At 40.8% G+C, this 22783-nt stretch overlaps 1 protein-coding gene and 1 long non-coding RNA gene across 3 annotated transcripts in view; one reads left to right on the top strand and one right to left on the bottom strand.

Annotated features, from left to right (window-relative positions):
• LOC120572024 (putative nuclease HARBI1) overlaps positions 1 to 22783 on the top strand; it is a 37887-nt gene that overhangs the window by 4911 nt on the left and 10193 nt on the right. The window lies entirely within an intron of this gene.
• LOC120572025 lies at positions 181 to 3164 on the bottom strand. Its single transcript, XR_005641343.1, has 3 exons — positions 2817 to 3164; positions 894 to 964; positions 181 to 291 (listed from the first exon to the last, which is right to left on the bottom strand). It is a non-coding gene; the product is annotated as an uncharacterized LOC120572025 (long non-coding RNA).

Here is a 22783-nt window from a genome sequence, read left to right as displayed (position 1 = left end):
GAAAATATGCTTTGCTGTCGACACTTGTCCGTTGAATAGTGGTGGCATTCAAACTACAACATAATATGGAAAAAGTGGGCTGATACTCCTTTTCAAAGGAAAACAACAAGAGAACCTTTTAATGTAAACTAATTCAGTATAACATTCAAAATCTATCAACTGACCTTTTGACTTTTTCCAAAGAGTTCTGTGTCAGCTATGTCTGAGAGAGGAAGTTTGGTGGTGGACCGCCATGTACCAAGCTCACAGCAATGGCTTTGCCAGCAATGTATTACCAGTCCTCTCTTATAGCTGCAAAACAATGGCATAAAAGGAAAAACAATATTGATAAATACCACATTTCGGCAAACAAAAACTGGCTGTCAATTAAAGGCCGGGTCTCGAATGATGACCAGGGCCGTGGTTGACACAAACAAATAAAAAGCTAGGTGTAAAACATGAATGGAGAAGTGAGCTGCAATATAATATGCATGCCAAGGATGATGTACATTTCCAATAACTTAATCTAATAAATTAAGCAATATAATTTTGCTTGGTCCAGGGTGAAAAATACTGACTTTTCCTTTTCAGTGTGACTATCCAAATTCAGAAAACTGGATTGTATAGTACCATACATGTTTCACAAGATGACAGTAGCCAAATTTCAAGGGCAATGTGGGAATGTTGCAAATCAAAGTTTTGCACAACACATTGCTGCAAATGTTTCATGAAACTGCAGAGGGATTTTAATTGAAAACAGATACAGAAAGACCTGATTTTGAATTTATCACATAATGCAGTAACTGTAACAGGGCAAACAGGGGCAGATTAAAACAACGCTTCATACTAAAATATGCAAATATAGCAAATGTTTGTAATAATCATGAAAGTAAGAGGAAAAAAGAGGCATTTACCTGACATCGTCTGGAATGTGCTCACCAAAGCCATCCCTGATGCGTTCTAAAACAGTCTGGTGGTCCCAGTCCTAAGGATCAGAAAGGATGTGTCCATGTTTGTGTAACCATGATTTTGGACCTTGTTTGCACACTACTCAGAACACATGAAAACAGCCAGTACAATAATGTCATACTGCTATAGGAAATACAATACAAAATACTAACCACCACCCGCTATCAATATTATATACAGTAAATAATGGGTAGTGGTTATCAATATCAGTTATATTTAACCCATTAATATTCAGATTTTATATATATTCATGTAACCAATTTTATCACTTCAAGCCCTGAACACTCTTATATGCGTTATTTCTCTGAGCCATAAATCTACCATGAAAAACCACATGTCGCCCTTCCCTTTAACACAGACTCATTAGATATTGTAGGCTGTGGACAGGGCATGGAAGGTTATAATTTGTCAACTGAGGTGACAATCGCGTAAGTCAGAGTTCAGCAGCCACCTTGAAATGGGACTGGTGTTTCTGAGTGACATAAATGTAACGTGAAAGGGGATATGCAATAAGGTCATTTCTTTATGCTGAGACATTGAGTACAGGCCAAAAGTTTGGACACACCTTCTCATTCAATGTGTTTCTTTATTTTCATGACTATTTACATTGTAGATTCTCACTGAAGGCATCAAAACTATGAATGATCACATATGGAATTATGTACTTAACAAAAAGTGTGAAATAACTGAAAACATGTCTTATATTTTAGATTCTTCAAAGTAGCCACCCTTTGCTTTTTGATAACTCTGCAAACCCTTGGTGTTCTCTCAATGAGCTTCTAGAGGTAGTCACCTGAAATGGTTTTACCTTCACAGGTGTGCCTTCTCAGGGTTAATTAGTGGAATTATTTCCCTTATTAATAAAAAGCAAAGTGTGGCTACTTTGAGAAATCTAAAATATAAGACGACGATGTTTTCAGTTATTTCCACACTTTTTTAAGTACATAATTACATATGTGTTCATTCATAGTTTTGATGACTTCAGTGAGAATCTACGATGTAAATAGTCATGAAAATAAATAATATAACGCATTGAATGAGAAGGTGTGTCAAAACTTTGCCTGTACTGTAGATGAGAAATAAGCTAAGACAAAAAGGGGCTACATAAAAGTAGTTTTATTTATAATCAGTATTTTTTACTAAAGGTACTTGACTCAAATACTGATGAAGGATGTATTTAATCACAGCAGTAATATGCAGTGAAGATCATCACTGGTAAATGTATTATTGCTTCAGTGTGGGGCAGAAAATAACAGAGGATTTACAGACTGTAACAGTCTGTAACAACAGACAACAGTAACAACAGTCAGTAACATTAGTTTAAGATATGGCACTGTTCAAGTAAACAACCAATATGGCCAAATAACAACATTAGATTATGCTTGGTGTAACAGCAGTGCAGAAATGATGAAGAAACATTTAGTAGAGGAATGCTGGTTTGTGTATATTTATTGCTGCTAAAAACACAAGAAGTGAAATGTTCCTACAGTCCTAAAAACATCAAGTCAATACACACCAGGTGAAGAACAGCTGATTTTACTACCTGCTGACGTACCACCACGTGAGGCACATTGCCGTATGTTACCATAGCAACCACGCTACAAACAATACTAAGTTAGCTGCTGGCACTTACATGCACCTAATTCGACAGTGTACCTATCTAGGCCCCCTGCAAGAACTATGCCAAGTTTGCAGTAGATCTGAGACTCTTAGGACCTTCGGGTATTAGGGTGGTAGTGAGCGGTCTGCGGTAGTGAGCGCATGTTTGTAGTGGAGACACAAACAGCTAACTGTTTAGCTCACTACCATGCCTTGTTGCGTTGCGTTGGATTAAACAATAATTTAGAAAAAAAACTATTTATAATTACCTTTTCCACCTCGTGGCTGATGTCCAAGAGCTGAAGCGTTGCTCACACTGGAGCTGCAGTTGGCAGTGTCATGCTGCTGTGCTGTCCGGAGGGGGAAAGTGACGCTATGTGACTGTCCAGTGTGTCGCGGCTTGAAGTTGCAACGGTTCTGATGGTCTCCGCTGACGCAAGTACAGTGTGAAGTAACGCTGCTGCCTCGGTTAGGCTGCTTGCAGGCTGTTGGGCAGACATTAGTGTTTGCGAACAATGTGGCTGACGATCAACACGTGAATCGCGCTGTGAATTGCGCATTTTTGTTGAACGGAAGCCCTTCCGGTTTTACTGAAACACCTTCCGTTTTGACTGAAATGCCTTCCGGTTTTACTGAAACACCTCTCACACACTATAGTGAAATCCTTTCACACATTATAGTGAAAAGCTCTCATATAACCAAGTGAAACACCTCTCACACACTATAGTGAAATCCTTTCACACATTATAGTGAAATATTATATATATATATATATATATATATATATATATATATATATATATATATATATATATATATATATATATATATATATATATATAAGGTGAAAGATTCCTCAGGCTTTAGGCTGGACAGTCCAGCTAAGCCTGACACTCATTTGTCCGGACATGCCTAAAAACCAGAGGGGGACGGAGTCTTCTCTGTAGTAGCCCCCCAAACTCTGGAAATCCCTCCCACCCCAGATCAATTTATGTAATACAATTGTTAGTTTTAAATCAAATCTGAAGATGCATTTCTACTCTCTTGCGTTTAAATTCCTTTGATTCCTAATGTTTTTTTTTGTTTTGTTTTTAAGATTCAGAGCTATGAACTGAACTCATCTTTTTCTTATCCTTTGATTTCAAATGTTCCATTGTTGTTTTATTCTATGTTACTTTATTTGATTCTACTTTTGCCAAAATGTATTCATGGTACCTTGTTTACTTGATTAATGTATCTTTAAGGTATACTGTTTATGCCCTCCCTGCTCTACCTGTAAAGCACTTTGGGTCAACTGTTGTTCATTTAAATGTGCTATAAAATGACTTTACTTCACTTTTGATAAAATAACAAAAGGTCCACCTTTTGACAGATTAACTTGTTAGTTTAATACTTATTGGCTAAAATGTGTGTCAAAAAGCCGTGTCAAAATAAGTAATTTCATTGGTTACATTTTCTTGTCGTGACCTGCTAATTTTAATATTCAAATGAGCCATGTGTTGATTCGCCATAACACGCCCCCTGTCAATCAAGCTCTCTCGACAGAGAACTAACGTTAACTAACGCGGTTGTTGGACTGAAATTTGAAAATGCTCATACTTATATGTATCTCCAGATAAAAACATTTAAGAACAGTTTCTGTATGATGTTATTAGATGTAATCTGAATTGGAAGGGCACGTTGTCATAAGCTGTATCTTGTATATTTATTATTACTATGTGTATGTGTATGCACCTTTATGTAATCAGGTGAAAAGATAAAATAAGATATTCCTATATTTGTCCCACAATGGGAAAAGTCCAGTGTTACAGCAGCAAAGTGGATAGAGAAAAAAACAGTATAACAAAACAGTAAGAGTAGGACAATAATAAATAACAAATAAAAACACTATGTACAAGAGAAAAAAGTAAGAATCACAAACAATAGATAAGAAGTAGTAGCATCGTGTACATAGGCAATATATTGACAGTGATATGTTAGGGTATTGCAATGTTATTGCACATTGTTATTATATATAAATATTATATATATTCATTAATTACTATTATTGATGAGCCACCATGTGTCGGTGAAGCAGCATTAAACATGAAATATATATATGCGTTTCACTTGTGATGTGTGAAGTTTTAGTAGGTTTATGAGACTTTCAGTACATTTATAGCGCATTTCAGTATTGTGCGTAAGCGTTTCAGTAGTGTTTATGAGAGCGTTTCAGTAGTGTTTATGAGTGTTTCAGTACGTTTATGAGAGCGTTAGTATTGGGAGAGGGTTTCAGTAGTATATATAAGCGTTTCACTTGTATGTGTGAGAGCCGTTTCAGTAGTGTATATAAGAGGTTTCTTTTATGTGAGAGGTTACGTTTCACTTGTATGTGAGAGGTTTCAGTAGTATATATAAGAGCATTTCACTTATGTGTGAGAGGTTTCAGTAGTATATATAAGAGCATTTCACTTTATGTGTGAGAGGTTTCAGTAGTATATATAAGAGTTCCTTGTATGTGTTAGAGGTTTACCTTGTATGTGTGAGAGCGTTTCAGTAGTGTATATAAGAGCATTTCATTGTATGTGTGAGAGCCGTTTCAGTAGTATATATAAGAGCGTTCATTTGTATGTGAGAGTTTCAGTAGTATATATAAGAGGTTTCTTTGTATGTGTGAGAGCGTTTCAGTAGTGTATATAAGAGGTTTCACTTGTATGTGTGAGAGGTTTCAGTAGTATATATAGAGGTTTCACTTGTATGTGTGAGACGTTTAGTAGTATATATAAGACATTTCACTTGTATGTGTGAAGCGTTTCAGTAGTATATATAAGAGCATTTCACTTATGTGTAAAGTTTCCCTAGTATATATAAGAGATTTCACTTGTATGTGTGAGAGCGTTGCGTTTCACTTGTATGTGTGAGAGCGTTTCAGTAGTATATATAAGAGCATTTCACTTGTATGTGTGAGAGCGTTGCGTTTCACTTGTATGTGAGAGCGTTTCAGTAGTGTATATAAGAGCGTTTCACTTGTATGTGTGAGAGCGTTGCGTTTCACTTGTATGTGTGAGAGCGTTTCAGTAGTGTGTGCGAGAGGTAATTCTGAATAATGTCCCTGACGGCCCCTCATAAGCAGGCCTGCCTTGTTGCACCATCCAGATTTTCTCCAGAACTTTACATTTTCAGCGTGTAGCTTGTTATCAATCTGCCTCTGTAACAAAACTCTCCAGAAATCTCTTCACCCCTCACCCAAAGGGATTTAGCCATGGGTGTTGGAACCATTGTATGTGGGTGGGAAAAGACCCCCCAACTTTTTAAAACCGATAATATTAGAACCACACCAAATTTGGTACAGAGCCTCGGTGTGGCAAGACCAATAGGAAAACCAAGTTTTGCGCTGATAGCCATTCATTTGGCCGAGATATAAGTTTGTGTTTGGTAGCTTGCTACAAAAATGTGTTTGATCGTTAATTGCGCTGAGTTTAACGTAGCAACATTTTTTTTATAAGTTTTGGAGCTGCTAGGTAACAAGTTATGTGCTGATCGGTTTCACGGCCTACGGTTTCTTATAAGTAAAGAAACAAGAACGTTAACATCAATCAACCAGTGTTAGCAGATCTTTGAATCCTGGTCAATTAAAGATAAACTAGTTGTCCCTGTGCTATGTGTTGATATGAAAGCCGAGGTGCTACTGTATCCATATGTGGGAGGACACACCCACATTTCTTTTGCTTCCGACGCCCATGGATTTAGCAAATATTGGCTATACATATTAGCTAGTTGTGTCTAGTTTCAGTTGTTTGGTCGGACCTTGGTCTTGACCCTGTCTCGCCCTGTCTTGGTCTTGGTGATGACTTGGTCTCGGTTTAGGTGGTCTTGACTGCAACACTGCAGTTAGCTAACTGCCTTCTGAAAATTGTATTATACTTTTCTCTTTTTGACTATGTCCACTGAGGTTTAGCTGAACCAAAGTGATTCATTCTGCATCCAGAGCAGCTCAATCTCTCAGAAATAACTGCAGAACTGAAACTCTAATCCCCACATTATCACCTCTGTTCTCTCTCGCCCAGCTGGCTTCCACCCAAGCCTTGCTACTGCCAGTTGAATTGTTGACTGAAGATAAAGTGGTGATCATTACTGAGAAAATGTCTGCACACGCTGTTAGCTTAGATTTGTTTCCATTTCTCCTATCCTCTGTCTCTCAGCCTACAAACACACGGAACACAGACTTACACTCCCCATAGACAACCCAATCCCATTTTGCCAAAGTGGCCAAAACAACAGAGAAAATTAAGGACAGTATATTGCTCAACAGCGAGTGCCCACTTTTTGGGCTGTTCTGGGCCTGAAAGTGATTTTCCCCATTCAATATCTCCACTGATGTTTCATTAAATACTTATTTAAAGAATTTGAATTTTTTGGTCATTTTTGGCCTTTATTTCATAGGACAGCTGAAGACTGGAAGGGGAGAGAGACAGGGAATGACGCAGCAAAGGGCCGTGGGCCAGACTTGTTTTAAGCCTGGAACCAAGCCAACCAGCTCCAAGACTAATTGTGACCATAAAACATTTGATTCAGGTCAAAAGAACATTTTGAAAACTGAAAAAAAAAAGTCAAAGCTACAAGACTGTGAGGCCTTAGTGGTAGCAGCTCGCTAGCTGTTCGTGGGTTTCGCTGAACATTTCCATGGTAACAGCATGCTCAACCAATCAGAGACGTCACTGCTACGCTTGTGAGTAGTGTAGTACTACTCCATGACTTCATGAATAAAACATGTTTCCTTAAAACAAGGTTGATTTCATGTGGGGCAGCAGTAGCTCAGAGGTTCGCCGGTTCAACTCCCTGTACAGACCAAGTGAAGGACTGGTAGCTGGAGAGGTGCCAGTCACCTAATGGGCACTGCTTAGGTGCCCTAGAGCATGGCACCGAACCCCCAACTGCTCGGAGGGCCTGTCATTAGCAGCTCCCTCACTCTGACATCTCCCCATTAGCGCATAGGTCCATGGCGTGTGTGTGTTTATTTTGGGCCTGTGTGTAATGTGTGTTCAAAAAAGAGAGTGAAACAATGTAATTTCCCCTTAAGGGATTAATACATCTTAATCTTAATGAGGATTTGTGTCTTCTACAGTAGCAGAAACCTTCGTTTCACAACCTCACAGCTCGTCATCTGTCCACCTTGGACGGTTTAGACTTTATGGCGGATAATCAAAAACCTTATGGAGAAAATAAACGGGTTTTTCACTTCCTGAATCACACTGTTGAGCTCTATTGGTTTATGTTCATTTCAATCAGAGGTCTTCCACACATCTGACACTTCTTCCATCCATATGTCCCACAGTACCAAAATCCCTCCACTCCTGTCCCACTCAGCACAACCAGATGTGAATGGTCACACTCAGCCTGTTTATTGCCAAATAAAGCAGCAGCTGGCAGACGAGATACAGCGGGAGCTGCGACACACCTCTGGCGCTCTGCACAGCGCTCTCTGACTACGCTGAATGTCTGACTGTACAGCGGCTTAATGCTGTGCATGTTATCCTCAACTCACTGCTTTCATTTAATTATCACACGCCTTTTGAGTCTTTGCACAGGTGGAAAGACTATAAAATGCTGTGTGTGCGTGTGTGTGTGTGTGTGTGTGTGTGTGTGTGTGTGTGTGTGTGTGTGTGTGTGTGTGTGTGTGTGTGTGTGTGTGTGTGTGTGTGTGTGTGTGTGTCGCCGCCTGGTGTTTTATTTCCTCTCTGCCCACTGGCAGGGCAGTGGAACAGATTGTCAGCTTTGCATCACTGCTTCAATAATGCAGCCTTTGCAGTATGTATTTTTATCACTTAGCAAAAGAGAGTGTGGCACTGTAGTCTCATGATGTAAGCAGAGGCTGACACGGCACCAGTGGAGGAAGTTCATGTTTGAACAACAACATGCTCAGAATCACAGAAAACACCCATGTGGTCTAGCTAGATATGTCGATACACAATGTATATCTAGGTATTTTCTACAAAGTGGGCTAAATGTTCAGTTGAAAGTCAAAGCCAGATATGAGATGTAACAAGCACTTTTATTAAAACAGACTGTGAACAAAATAAAATGCAAAATAAAAATAAATAACCTTTATTAATTAAAAAACAGCCCTATCTCTGAGAAAGCTCATTCACTTAATTTCAACAATAACAGAATGATTAGAAGAGCACTTTATTCATGTAAAGGAAATATTGTATTATTATTAATCATTATTATTATTTTTAATTATTCTCCTGTTTTGTTCAAAGCTTTCAGCATATTCAAAACATCACACATTTTGGGATCTATTGGAGAATGAGACCTTGGTAAAGCCATAAGCTTCAAAGTTTAAATAGACATAAAAGACATGTCAGTCAAAATCATAAGAAATCCCATCTGTATTTTCACATGAGGGATTAAGCTGCTCCTACAGGTCCCATACTGGGCTTTTGAAAGTAGATTGTTGTGTCTGTGTACTTTTAGAGTGTGGATCGGGCCGCATTTTTCTGTCCGAGCACGCCCCGCGTCCGACAGAGCAGTAACCGAACCCGACCCGAGCCCGACCCAAGCCCGACAGGCATTAAGATATTTTTGTCCGAGCCCGACACAGTTAAAATCTCATTTCGTTTTCTCATACTAATGACATGTGCGTTTGGTTGTGTGGATAGCTTTTATTAAGCAACTGTAGGAAGGCATTCGGAAATGTCAACAGATGAGCACATCAGCGCACACGGGGCAACAAGAGCACGTTAACACAGGCGCGCACAAGAGGCCCAATCATATCGCGCTGGTGTGACCGAGCCCAACCTGAACCCGAACACAATTTCTAAATATCTGTCCGAGCCCGGCCCAGTCCATCGGGTACCATCGGTCCCGTCGGGCTCGGGTCGGGTATCCATCCTCTAGTGTACTAGAGGTAAAAGTAGATTCTCAGATCTGTATTACTCATGTTAATATGGTAAGCACACACATTAACTACAATATATGCTGTGCAAATGTTTGAAACCAATTGCCAATATAACAAATATAATATAATAAATTAAAGATCAAAAAGATCGATATAACACAATGTAAAAATGCAAAGTACTGTTAGACAGTTACTGAAGTTGCCGGGCCTCTAAAAAGATCCAAAGACTTTTTGAATCTGTCACTGAAAGCAATGAATTCCTGACAGATCTCTTTACGATCCACAAGTTTAGCGTTATGAATATGACATAAAGCTACATGGTTCGGTCGACCCGGTCCTATTGTGGAAAGAGGCCACGTCTTGAGCCTCCTGAGGGCACCAAGGCTTTGTTCAGCTTCTGCAGATGACACAGGCATGACTAGAAGCAATCTGACAAGTCCAAGTCAAAACCGAGTCCAAATGAAAGACCGAAAAAGAAAAATCCTCTTCAAGACCACTTACTTACCTGTTGATAATTTATGTGATACGAGACAGTGTATCGTCTATTTTAAGATGATCTTTTTCATTATTATGTGTAATGTGTAAAAAGCAAGTGCAGAGTACAACACTGTAGGATCAAATTAGGCCATTTTATTTACTTATTTAGTATAACAATTTTACTTAAGTCACATAAAGCTGAAATGCAACTTCACATTTTAGATGTTGATTTTTATTCTGTTGCAACAAGATGATATAAAATAAATTCATGTGTTCCTGTTTTTTTTTACTTATTACTTGTCCTTAAGTACAAAGTGCAACCCCAATCTGCACAGAGGAGAGAGCACTTTTTTTCAAAGATTTAAGATGGCAGAATTTTCAGAGAGCACACTTTGGTATTGTGGACTGAGCCTCCAGAGTTGCTAGTGAAACTTTTAGTCAAGATGAATATATTGTATTTTTAGAAACTCAAGCATCCTTCAATCAAGTTGTCATTCTCTACAGCTGTTCCCACTTGTAATCCACATATCGGAGGCTTTGTATTGTCACATTCATTCTTTAAGGATGGGAGTGTGTGTGAATGTGGAATTCAGAGCATCATATGGCTCAAAATGGTATTTCTGAAAAGAGCATGCAGTTAGTGACAAAGCAATTCTGTTATATTTCGTATTATTGAGCTCCCCTCATGACATAAATAAATAAAAAGCAATCCACTTTCATAGCCCTCTGGGAAATTAAATGAAGCACTCAAAGATGCAATAAATCGGCTTCCTGTTTGATGACCTCGCAGCAACTCTGATGTAATCATTTTGAGAGGTTTGTTAGTTAATAGCCAAGGCGAAACCTGCTTCAGAGAAACATTTGACTATTATTAGTTGTCTGCAGAACCAGAATTGCAACTTCTGTTTTTTTTTTGCACCTGTTTAAATCTGACTGGAGTTTTTATGTGCATCCATTTGTCTCAGCCATGCCAGTAATATATGTGTCTATGTTCAGGATTCTCTTGCGTGTTGTTTTCATTTGCTCCCACATGACAGGTCAGGAAGCAGCGTGTAGTGTTTTTTTTGGGCTTAACATTTTTTTTTTTAAATACAAAACATACAATTTACAACAAGAACACATCCCCTGCCATCCTGAACATCCACCCACTCGTCATCACCACATATGCAGTAGGCCTCCATTATCAACTTAGGTACACTTCCTTAGAAAAAAATTAAGACAATAAAATATTAACAAATTATTATTATTACAAAATAGATGGTTAACAAACTGTAAACCAAATAAACATATGTATATGTGGTAAAATAATAAGCACATAGTATACGCTTCTTCCGAGCACATATCTTCTTAGGAGCCCTTCAGAAAGCTTAAGTACTTAACCCATTTTCTAATGTTGATCTTCAATCTTTCAAACTGCTTATGTGACATTTTTGTCAAAGGCTGCCACTCTAGCCATCTTACAAGCCCACTCTTGAATTAACAGATCCCCTTCATGAACATCACAAGAGATTGTATTAAATAATGGAATTAACTTTAACTAGATCTTTTATCTGGGGAGGGAATAAGATACCAAGATAAACGATACCTTGCTTTGGCCACTGAAATGCACCTGGTTGGAAGGCTGTTATGGGCCACTGAGCTGTTAAAGGTAACGCCTCTGACTTGGACCAATTCAGAAATGTTCTGGTTATAGGGTAACCAGAAAATTTCAGGAGGAGTCAATGATCCAGAATAGACAGGGTATTGATCTGCTAGGTTCAGACACAAAAAGTAATATATCATCTGCATAAAGCATACGTTTGTGCACTACACCTCCTACCATAACACCTGGGAAGTTAGTCTCCCCCCTTATGGCTGCAGCCAAAGGCTCTACGGCTAAACAAAACAACATAGGAGAAAGAGCTGAGCCCTGTCTTGTTCCCCTTCCAAGAGCAAAATATACAGAAATTAAGCGTTAGTTTGCCTCTTGGTGCTTATACAGCACCTTAATCCACTAAATGAAAATGCTGCCAAACCCATACATTTCCAAAATGTTGAACAGATAGGCCTATTCAACCATATCAAACGCCTTTTTGGCATCAACAGAGATAGCAGCTATTGGGGAAGAAGGTAGTGTTTTAAAGTCTAAAACTGGGCCAAAACTTAATCTACCCAAGGTAGGTGGGCTTATTCTTCTCAGCACCAGGCATATGTGTGCCTGTTTGAAAAGGCGTATGATTTCAAACACTCTAAGAAGCTGTTGGAGAGAGAAAACAGCGGTTTTATACTGTGTGTGTAGGTATTACTGTAGTGCAAAGGTTAATGACAAATCCCAGTTGGACTATACACTCACTTGCGAGTTTACACTAAGCTAAAACTCATGCTGTCTTATACAAAATCCCTTCAATAAAACATCCCTTCATGAAGGTTCATTTTTTTGTTGAAACTATTTTAGTTGTTGATTTAACTGTGGTCATTTTGGAGTCTGCAGTTTGTGTTGCTGTTCGACCATAGCAAACCGTGAACTTGATTATGATTATGAGTTCCAGCTCTGAAACAAAAATAAAGACGCTAGTCCAGCCTTAGCAATGCAATGAGCCTCCATCTCAGACCTTTATCACAGGAACTGACCTGAAGCAGCAGCGTTTGAACTTCCTTGGGACATTGTTTTAGACGTAAATGTATCTTATCTTAAATATCTTTTAATGGAAGGTTAAAGATGCAATGGTGTCTTTTTTCGCTAATCTTATCTCCTCTAGCAGACGAAATGTCAAGGTCCTCTTCGACTCCATTAATAATCCAATAATGGTGCTATTGGCAGCCATATGTTTTTGATTTGATCATCTTGTTGCTGCCTTGTGACTTAATATTACAGATCAAAGAGTGTTACTGAACCACATCATCATTGTCCCTCTCAATCCTCTGTTCTCAGGCACTGGTTAGTTACACTGAGTAACAAACTGAGGGACAAAAGTTCAATAGGCTGGCCTGGAGAGACTCTATATCAAGCCTCATTGACCATTGTAGACAGTTGTACTCAGGGGAACTGCAGTCCAAGCAATTCACTTGTGCTGTAATGAATCGAAGGAATATTTTAGTGGACTAAAATATGTCTTTGTGTAATCTGTAATATGCTCTCAGGCCTCCTGGCTCTGGGACAAAATGAGCTTAGTAGTTACAGCAATTTGCATCTCCCTCCTTGTCAGCTTGAGTTATGTAAGACTTTCTGTTGCAACGTGCTGATTCAAACATCTCCTGCTCTCCCTGCCTGTACTTAATTGGCTCTGCAAAGCCTTTCATCAACCCCAACAGCATTTGTGCCGGATTACTCCTCATAATCATGACACCATGATTTCTGAGCTTTGTGATTAGCTCAAGCTTACAGGTGCATTTCAAGAGAGGCTTGCACAAATGTTTCCTGGAAGACACTCCAGTGGCTATTGAGGTAAACATCTGTATTTCAGTTCAAGTGTAGCTCTGCTCTCAATGAAGATAAATCACCCGTCTGTCTTATTTTATTATAGTGTGTCCTGTCACTCCTGGCTTCCATCCGTTGCTCTGAGAACCAGCTCCATTTAAAAACTAAACACCAAGACAGCCACTGTCAAACATAGCCTTTGAAGTTTTTAAAGTTTAAATGACTCATTCTTCTGGCTCCGCTGAGAGCTTTAGGGAAGACGCATGGTAATTTATTTCCTGTTGTGTTGACACATGAAAGCAGCAGGCTGTCAGAGTGCTTAACGATGAGTGCAGTGTGTGAACTCTTCATTTTAAACACACACATGCCCACACTTCAGTCACTTTGGAGGCAGGAACTATTTCATTGGTTCAGCTGGACCTCAGTGGTTACAAAGGTTACGTATTGTAACGTAACGTAGCACAGTTATTTCCCCAGTGTAGGATTAACTCTAGCTCTATGGAGACAGGTTCAATACAATTTAATTTATAAAATAATAACAGGAGTTATCTCAAGAGACCACATTCTATAATTTACAGAGACCCAACAAGTCCCCCCAAGAGCAAGTATTTGGTGCTGTGAGGAAAATCTTCCTTTAAACAGGCAGAAACCTCAACAGAACCTGATTCTTGGTGGGCGGCTGAGAGAGAGAGAGAGAGAGAGAGAGAGAGAGAGAGAGAGAGAGAGAGAGAGATACAGAAATATGACTCAGCGGTGGGTATAATGGAATGACATGATGAACAGTTTTTATAGTAACAAAGATAATAGAACTATGACAAATATAACGTGTTTCATGCTTCTTGCGGTCAGCGCGGTGCGACGGCGATATGACGCATATGCTTAGTCAGTCTGCAGTCAATGCACCTCCAAGATTTTGCATCGCATAGACCGTGTTGTAATAATTAGCTACAGGAGGGAAGAAGTCCGTAAGATAGGTAATTAACTATCCAACAAGCTTTTAAAGCTATAGTGCATAGTTTCTATCGCCCCCATGAGAAATTTTAAGTAATGACAACAACACTATGGTACATCCACATGACGCAAACCTTTGGTTACCACCACCCCCAACCCTCCTCCACACAGTTGCTAGTAGCTCAAGGAGGACACGGAGGATTAAAAAAACGTGATAGACTCTCGGGAATTATCATCTTATCATGGTGGAGAGGTTTGTGTGTCCAGTGGCGGTTTTTGGCACGGGCAAACTGGGCAGCCGCCCGGGGTGGCATTTTTTCATGTCACATGGGGGCGGCAGGAGAACTTAAAAAAATAAACAAAAATCCTCTACGCCGCGAAGCGTTTTTCTGTTATCGATCATTTCACTGTGTGGGGAATTGGCAGATCAGCGCCCCCAGCAGCTGCAGCCGCCCTGCTTGCTGAGAGAGGTCAACACCCCCTACTTTCACAATGAAATGGACTAGTCCGTAACAGTGTGCCGCAGCGCGAAAGATAAACAATTGTTTATCTTTCGACCAATCATTTTTGCGTGAATCTAAATCAAGTGACTGCAAACCTTTTATATGCTACTTCAAAAACTTAAATGGAGCTGGTATAAATAAACATTTCAAAACCGCACTCTGAACAACCAAAAACAACCAAACGGGAACGTTGTGTGGAGGTAACAGTGCAACCACAGGAGAACGTTTCAGTTGGTTGGTTCCCCTAACGTTTAGGGAACGTTATAACCATGAGGGAACGTTCCCTAAACGTTTTGGTTTGGTTCGAACTAACCTTTAGAGAACCAAAAACTAACGTTCCCCAACGTTCCCTAAACGTTCTGTGTTAGTGGGGAAAGTGACAGGAGAAATGGGAATTACACAGAGACGGACCAAGATAAGTCTAAAACTTTCTTTTATGTCAATGGTCTAAACGGCAAAATGAAACAAAGTTACCCAAGCGGCTCAAATAAAAGAAAAAAGCGAAAAGACATGTTTTTGGCAGTAGCAGGACCTTCATCAGCTCCCGTGGCTGATAGTGGTGCTGGTGTCTGCACAGTGGAGAGGAGACTCAAGCGTGTTTTACAGTAGGCTAACCGCAGCCCAGCTGGCGGAGGAGAGGGACAGAGATGAGGGCGTGAGAGTAGAACCTGCGGTAAGCACAACTCCCCTTAAAACACTTAACCCCTTGATAAAACTGAGTGGTGGACAAACTGTTGATAATAATACTACAACAATAAAAAGTAGGCATGCTTTACTGTATGATTGCATTATAGCATATATAAACGTTGCACATCATGCAAACTTTCTTAACGAGAATTGATGCTTTTCTATCTGCTAAAACTCATGATAGAGCTCTTCAAATTAAAGCACAGGGCCTCTTGGAATTATATATATATATATATATATATATATATATATATATATATATATATATATATATATAGCTTGTTTTATGATTCATTAGGAGTATACAGTTTTAGTGTATTAATAAATGGCACTTTGTTGAAGTATTTAATGTGTCAACTCTCACTGATTCTTGCTTACTCATTACATGGCGTTAGTAGTTTTAGAAGTAGGAGTTGGTATACATATTCAGGGGAGCGCAAGGACGGGTACAGCTTTATCAATACTAGTTTAACAGTTGTACAGTTTTATTCCCAACTTATATATTTTAAATTATTTGTTCTTATATTCTATCCTATTATTATTTCATGTATATTGTATCCTATTATTTCATTTATATTCTGTGTGTGCTATGTGTCTGATATTGTGCTGCTGCAACACTGGTATTTCCCATTTTTCAGAAAGGTCAGATTTTAGTTATAGTTTGGGTTTTCTGTTCTTAGTGCTATAGTGTAATAATTACATTCTCTTTAGTGTGTTTTCACAGGATTTGTGCTATTTCAAATATTTATTCTATATTGTGTCTCGGAGGGGGTCTCGCCCAGAGTGTCATTCAATGTAGAACCGCCCCTGTGTGTGTCCCTATGAACCTGAGGGCTGTGTTGTCTGGAGCTTGGTGCTCCTAGTAGGGTCTTCCATGGCAAAGTGATCTCAGGTGAGGGGCCAGACAAAGAATGGTTCAAAAACCCTATGAGCCAACGAGGAAGAGGTAGAGTTACCCTGCCCGGAGGAAACCCAGGGCCCCCGTCTGGAGCCAGGCCCAGATGGAGGGCTCATCAGCGAGCGCCTTGTGCACAGCCTGAAGAAGCGACATGGCACCTCCCTCTCCATCCCATGGGCCCACTACTTGTGGGAAGAACCACTGGGGTCGGGTGCGTTGCCACATGGATGGCAGTGAAGGTCAGGGGCCTCGACGGCCCAGACCCGGGCAGCAGAGGCTGGCTATGGGGATCTGGAATGTCACCTCTCTGTGAGAGAAGGAGCCGGAACTTGTGCGGGAGGTGGAGCGCTACCAATTAGATCTGGTGGGGCTTACCTCTACGCACAGTCTCGGTTCTGGAACCATACTCCTAGATACGGGTTGGACTCTTTTCTTCTCCGGATTTTGCCCAGGGTGTGAGGCGCCGGGCGGTTGTGGGGATACTCACAAGCCCCTGGCTGAGCGCCACTACGTTGGAGTTTACCCCAGTGGACGAGAGGGTCGCCCCTCCCTACGCCTGCGGATTGTGGGGGGGGGGGACTCTGACTGTTGTTTGTGCATATCCACCAAACAAGGACTCGGAGTATTCGGCCTTCTTGGAGACCTTGAATGGAGTCCTGCATGGGGCTCCAGTGGGGGACTCCATAGTTCTGCTGGGGGACTTCAACGCGCACGTGGGAGATGATGGAGACACATGAAGAGGCGTTATTGGGAGGAACGGCCTACCTGATCTAAGCCCCAGTGGTTGTTCATTGTTGGATTTCTGTGCTAGTCATGGATTGTCTATAATGAACACCATGTTCAAACATACAGTAGGGATGCTCATAAGTGTACTTGGTACCAGAGCACCCTAGGCCAAAAGTCAATGATCAATTTTATAATCGTTTCATCTGATCTGAGGCCGTATGTTTTGGACACTCTGGTGAAGAGAGGGGCGGAGCTGTCAACCGATCACCATCTGGTGGTGAGTTGGGTCAGGGTGTGGGGGAAGACTCTGGACAGACTGGGTAGTGCAGGTAAATTGGGAACGTCTGGAGGAGGCCCCTGTCCGACAGACTTTCAACTCACACCTTCAGCAGAGCTTTTCGTGCATCCCTGTGGAGGCTGGGGGCATTGAACCCGAGTGGACAATGTTCAAAGTTTCCATTGCTAAAGCTGCGGCAGGGAGTTGTGCTTGAGTTGTGGTTGCCCAGCCGCTTCACACATTTAGAGGTGCTGATCCTCATGCCAGCATGAGGATCAGCACCTCCATAGTTCTCAGCAGGAAACCGATGGAGTGCCTACTCCAGATAGGGAATGAGTCCCTACCCCAAGTGAAGGAGTTCAAATACCTTGGGGTCACGAGAGACAATGGAGCAGGAGATTGGTCAGAGAATCGGCACAGCGGGGGCAGTATTATATTCAATTTATCGCACCATTGTGATGAAAAGAGCCAGAAGGCAAAGCTCTTGGTCAGTTTTCGTTCCAACACTCACCTCTGGTCATGAAGGCTGGGTCATGACCGAAAGAACGACATCCAGGGTACAAGCAGCCGAAATGGGTTTCCTCAGGAGGCTAGCTGGCGTCTCCCTTAGAGATAGGGTGAGAAGCTCAGTCATCCGTGAGGAGCTCGGAGTAGAGCCACTGCTCCTTTGTGTCGAAAGGACCCAGTTGAGGTGGTTCGGGCATCTGGTAAGGATGCCCCCTGGGCGCCTCCCTAGGGAGGTGTTCCAGGCACGTCCAGCAGGGAGGAGGCCTCGGGGAAGACCCAGGACTAGGTGGAGGGATTATATCTCCAACTTGGCCTGGGAACGCCTCGGGATCCCCCAGTCGGAGCTGGTTAATGTGGCTCGGGAAAAGGTTTGGTGTCCCCTGCTGGAACTGCTGCCCTTGCAACCCGACCTCGGATAAGCGGATGAAGATGGATGGATGGATGGATGGATGGATGATGGACTCTTCAGAAGGGGTAATTATCTTGTAATTTTTATGTCCTCTTGTACCCAAAGCTGAACGCTGCTGTCCTTTCTCAGCGTTGACGTAAAATGCATCGCTCGAGTTTCTGCGCGTGAATGTTGCCAGACGACACCATATACATACATAGCCATACTGAGAAATACAGAGAGAGTTTTGTTGAGCTGGTAGCCTTAATTAGTCATTGGTATCAACTCATTTGGCAATGGCTTGAATGTAACGGACGTTCAATATTATAAAATAGTTGTGCACTTTAGCGTTAATCAAGCTACCAAACAAGCTAAGTAATGTTATAATCGCTAACATAGTGGAATCGTGATAAATACATTGTTTATCATCATTTTTTGTCATGAGTAATTTATATATGACTCAGCATCATCCGTATTAGAGAAAAGAATCACTTCATCTGATGTTTAAAGGGAATAAAATAGCTTTGCCAGCCTACTTACTGGAGTTCAAGAACTACTTCCCTGGACAATTATGATTGGTTTAACGAAAAATATGAGCAAGCGTGGTTCCCAGAATACATCAAAATATGGATATCCTTACTGCTTATATCCTGTAAGATAATGAAACACTAAGTAACTGTTGTGACTATTTCACTTAGGTCGTAATGAACATGGGAATACACTCTGTTTCTTTGTAACCCGTTACTGAATGTCCCGACTGTTGCTCCTCATAGCTGTCTCCGGCTGTTCAGGAAGCAGTGGTTCTGTCTGTGGTAGGATGAGCAGCTGATTACTGAAACTGACAATAGAATGTTTAGTTGGGTTGGTTTTTCCTGAGGCGGAATGATGACTCAGTGTGTTCTGTCCCTGTCAGTCACTGTCACAGTGCTGGCCTTCTTCTCTTAGCCAGTCTGCAGTCATCTGACCCGGAGCTCCAGTCCAGCCAGCCTGTCTGTTAACACATCCTGACACACACTCAACCCTGAGCCCAGCAGGTCAACTCCCAGGAACCTGCAACCTTGATTTATTACCACTGTTTGTGTTCAGAAAAATTGGCAATTAAAGGTCAAAGTCACAGTCTGACACTTTAAATAAACCTATTGCCATACAAAGTAGGACATACTTTAAAGGTAGGCTAATGCTGATTTTTTTGTCACTATTAAAGTTTCATCCAAATCCAGATCCAAATGCAAAATTGATTTCAGAAGAACTGGAAAATAAGAGAGATTTTAGTGGATTTTGTAGTTTGACTGAAATATGACTAAAAACATAAAGAGTTAGGAATTCTGAAAATATAGAATTTATATTATGATATTATGACGAAGTCAAAAAATAATACTATCACATTAATCTCTCATCAACAATCATGGCTGACGTCTGCTCAGTATCCAGAAACACCCACTCTACACACAGTACTTACGGTTTCATCAATAACCACCCTCCTTTAACTTCTGTCACATTCAGTATGATAGATGAAGGGTCATTTTACCCCAAGTTAAAAGGAAAATAGAAAGTCAAAAATGAAAATGACAAATAAACTAGTATTATATTTTAGTTCTCAAGACTATAATTAATACTTAAAAAGAAAAAAGAAAATAAAATATTATATTGAAATGAGAAATTGGTAATTGGTAAAATGGAAATATGAAAAGAGAAATTTAAAATCCGGAAATGGAAAATAGAAATAAATATGAATGCTCAAATAAAAAAATAAATTAAATGCAAAAGTTAGTTTTTCTCCTTTTTTTGCATTTGGCTTCTCTATGTAATCTGTATGCAAATGAGAGGTAACGAGTGGAGGGTGGACCTGGAGCAGAAAACTACAGTCACAGCCTGTGTGTGTGTGTGTGTGTGTGTGTGTGTGTGTGTGTGTGTGTGTGTGTGTGTGTGTGTGTGTGTGTGTGTGTGTGTGTGTGTGTGTGTGTGTCATGTTGTCTTGCCTTCAGGCTGTTTGCAGTCTTATAGCATCACTGTGGCCACAGACAGAATGTCTTAGCCAGAGAGCAGCTTTGCCAGGAAGACAATTATAAAGATGCAGAGTGCAATGTTGAGATCAGGAGCAGATCAGGAGTTTTGGCAGTCTGCTCTGCTCCCCTATGGTTTAAAGACTCCAGGCTTCGCCGGCACATTCTTCCTCACCTAACATGGTTGAGTACTTCAGGCCACCTCTAGTGATTAGCTTCTAGTGTTTTGTGTATAAGCTTGTATTTTCACTACCCATCGCTTTTAGCGTCTGCATCAAAATGGCCTGGTCGAGTCTTTTGTGCTCAAAGTCAAGTCTGCTCTAACCTGCCTGACCCCTGCTCACGGCTAACCTGCCCGGCCTTGCCTTCAACAGTCTTTGTTTGTGAATAAAAATTCATCTTGGCTCACCTGGGTCCACATCATACAAAACCTAACAAGAAGTATAACACACAAAAAAACTTTCTTTGATCATGAATCATAATGCGACTGTGTATTTCTCAGGTATATCAGTGAAATCTATGAACTACACTGCAGACTGGAGTCTTTGTTGTGGTATAACATATAGTTCTATTCCCTGGGTGAAATTCCTAGGCTGGTGCTGTTGGTATTTTCTTTATGTTTAAGGGTCTTTCAGAGCCCACCACTTCCATCTCACCACACCATCATCTACTGGCTTGACCTCTGTGATTTTGACTTGTTACAAGAGCTCGGAGAACAAAGTGACACAAAGCAGGGTTCAGTTCACAATGTTCTGGAGGTTTAATGAAACACATCCTAACAATTCAATTCAATTCAATGTTATTTATAGTATCAAATCATAACAGAGTTATCTCGAGACACTTTACAGATAGAGTAGGTCTAGACCACACTCTATAAATTCCAAAACCCCAACAATTACAGTAATTCCCTCGAGAGCAAGCATTAGCAGTGGCCGTTGCAATAGTGGCGAGGAAAACAATGGCTCCAGTCAACAGGAGAGGAACCAAAAGAGAAAGAATAAGTGGTACTAGATTGGCTCACACTAATTATTCTTCAGCAAGGTAAACAGTAAAGCAATTTATGAAACAAAATATCTTGTATGATGTGAGGAAGTGATTCCAGTGGGGATGCAGTTAACAATTATTTTGTGGATTATTTTCTGGATGAATGGATTAGTTGTTTGGTCTCTAAAATGTCAGAAAATTGTGAAAAATGTGGATCAGTTTCCCTTTGTAGCTCTAGATTCCAGTATGTGCTTTTTAAGATAAGGGTTCTGTGGAACATGCATTCAAGTGGACAAAGTAAGTTGAAGTAGTTTAATGTCCACCATGACTGAGACATGAGGCTCACCTCTGTTTCCTCCAGCTGTTAGTGAGCTCTGTCAGTGTCAGGATCAGTCATGTAGCACAGACACACTGACATCAGAATCTGCTCATTTAGCACTATGTTAGATGTCAGCAAAACTAATTACTAAATAGCACACAACAGTTTTTGAGACAGCATTAAATGGACTGTATTTAAGTAGCACTTTTCTAGTCTTAACGACTACTCAAAGTACTTTTACATAGTACAGGAACCATTCACCATTCACACACATTCATACACTGTGGCCGAGGATGCCGTACAAGGTGCCACCTGCTTATCAGATAAACACTCACACACATTTACACTCCGATGGTGCAGCATCGGGGGTTAGGGTAGGCTAGGCAACTCAGGGTTCAGTGTCTTGTCCAAGGACACTTTGACATGGGACTGCAGGGCCAGGGATCGAACCACCAACCTTCCGATTGGCAGGAAACTGCTCTACCACTGAGCCACACATTAATGTTCCTTTGGCCAATAAGAGTTCATAACTTCTGCAATCTGCTATTTTGCTTATGTAAGAGTAGTCTTATTGTCAGGAAACAGCTGCACAGAGGAATCATTTAAATTGAGTGCATCTATAAGGGGATGTTGGAGGAACCTAAGGCATAGCGTAATCCTCCACTCTTCTATTATTGAGCTGTTCCTTCGTTATTCTGTCTACCAGAAGAGTTGAGGGCTGGGGATACAGTCCATAAGAGAGGATGTGTCGGACTTCTGTACAGAATTATTGAGCTGCTTTGTAAGGAGCTTAGTGAGTGTGTTTCCTCTGACGGTCTGCTGGAGTGAGATCAGGGTTTCAGCTGGGTCCCTGCTCACTAAGTGGACTGACTGCTGATCCTTCCCTCTTCTCCCAGAAAATGTCTGACTACATGTGTTTGACTCAAAGTGTGTGCACATTCAAGCTGGGCTCCAAAACAACATCCTTCTATGAAAAAAGACATCATCAGCTGTTTGTTGACATTTTTGTTGATCCTACCCGAGCACGTTGTGTCCGAGCCCGGCCCGGCCCGACACATTACCTGTAATTATGAGCCCGAGCCCGATTTAAACCCAACAATTTTTTAATACGTGGGCCGTTATAAATACCGGTAATGCAACAAGGACTAAGCATAACTGCGTGTTTGTTTATTCAGAATAGAATGGATCGCAAATAGATCCGAATAGTGTGGGGAACAGATCAAGGCAGCAACATAATCA

The sequence above is a fragment of the Perca fluviatilis genome, chromosome 13 (assembly GCF_010015445.1).
Source record: "Perca fluviatilis chromosome 13, GENO_Pfluv_1.0, whole genome shotgun sequence".
In the NCBI taxonomy this organism is placed as follows: Eukaryota; Metazoa; Chordata; class Actinopteri; order Perciformes; family Percidae; genus Perca; species Perca fluviatilis.
Note: the sequence above shows the minus strand (reverse complement) of the source record. Positions and strands in the feature narration are given on the sequence as shown.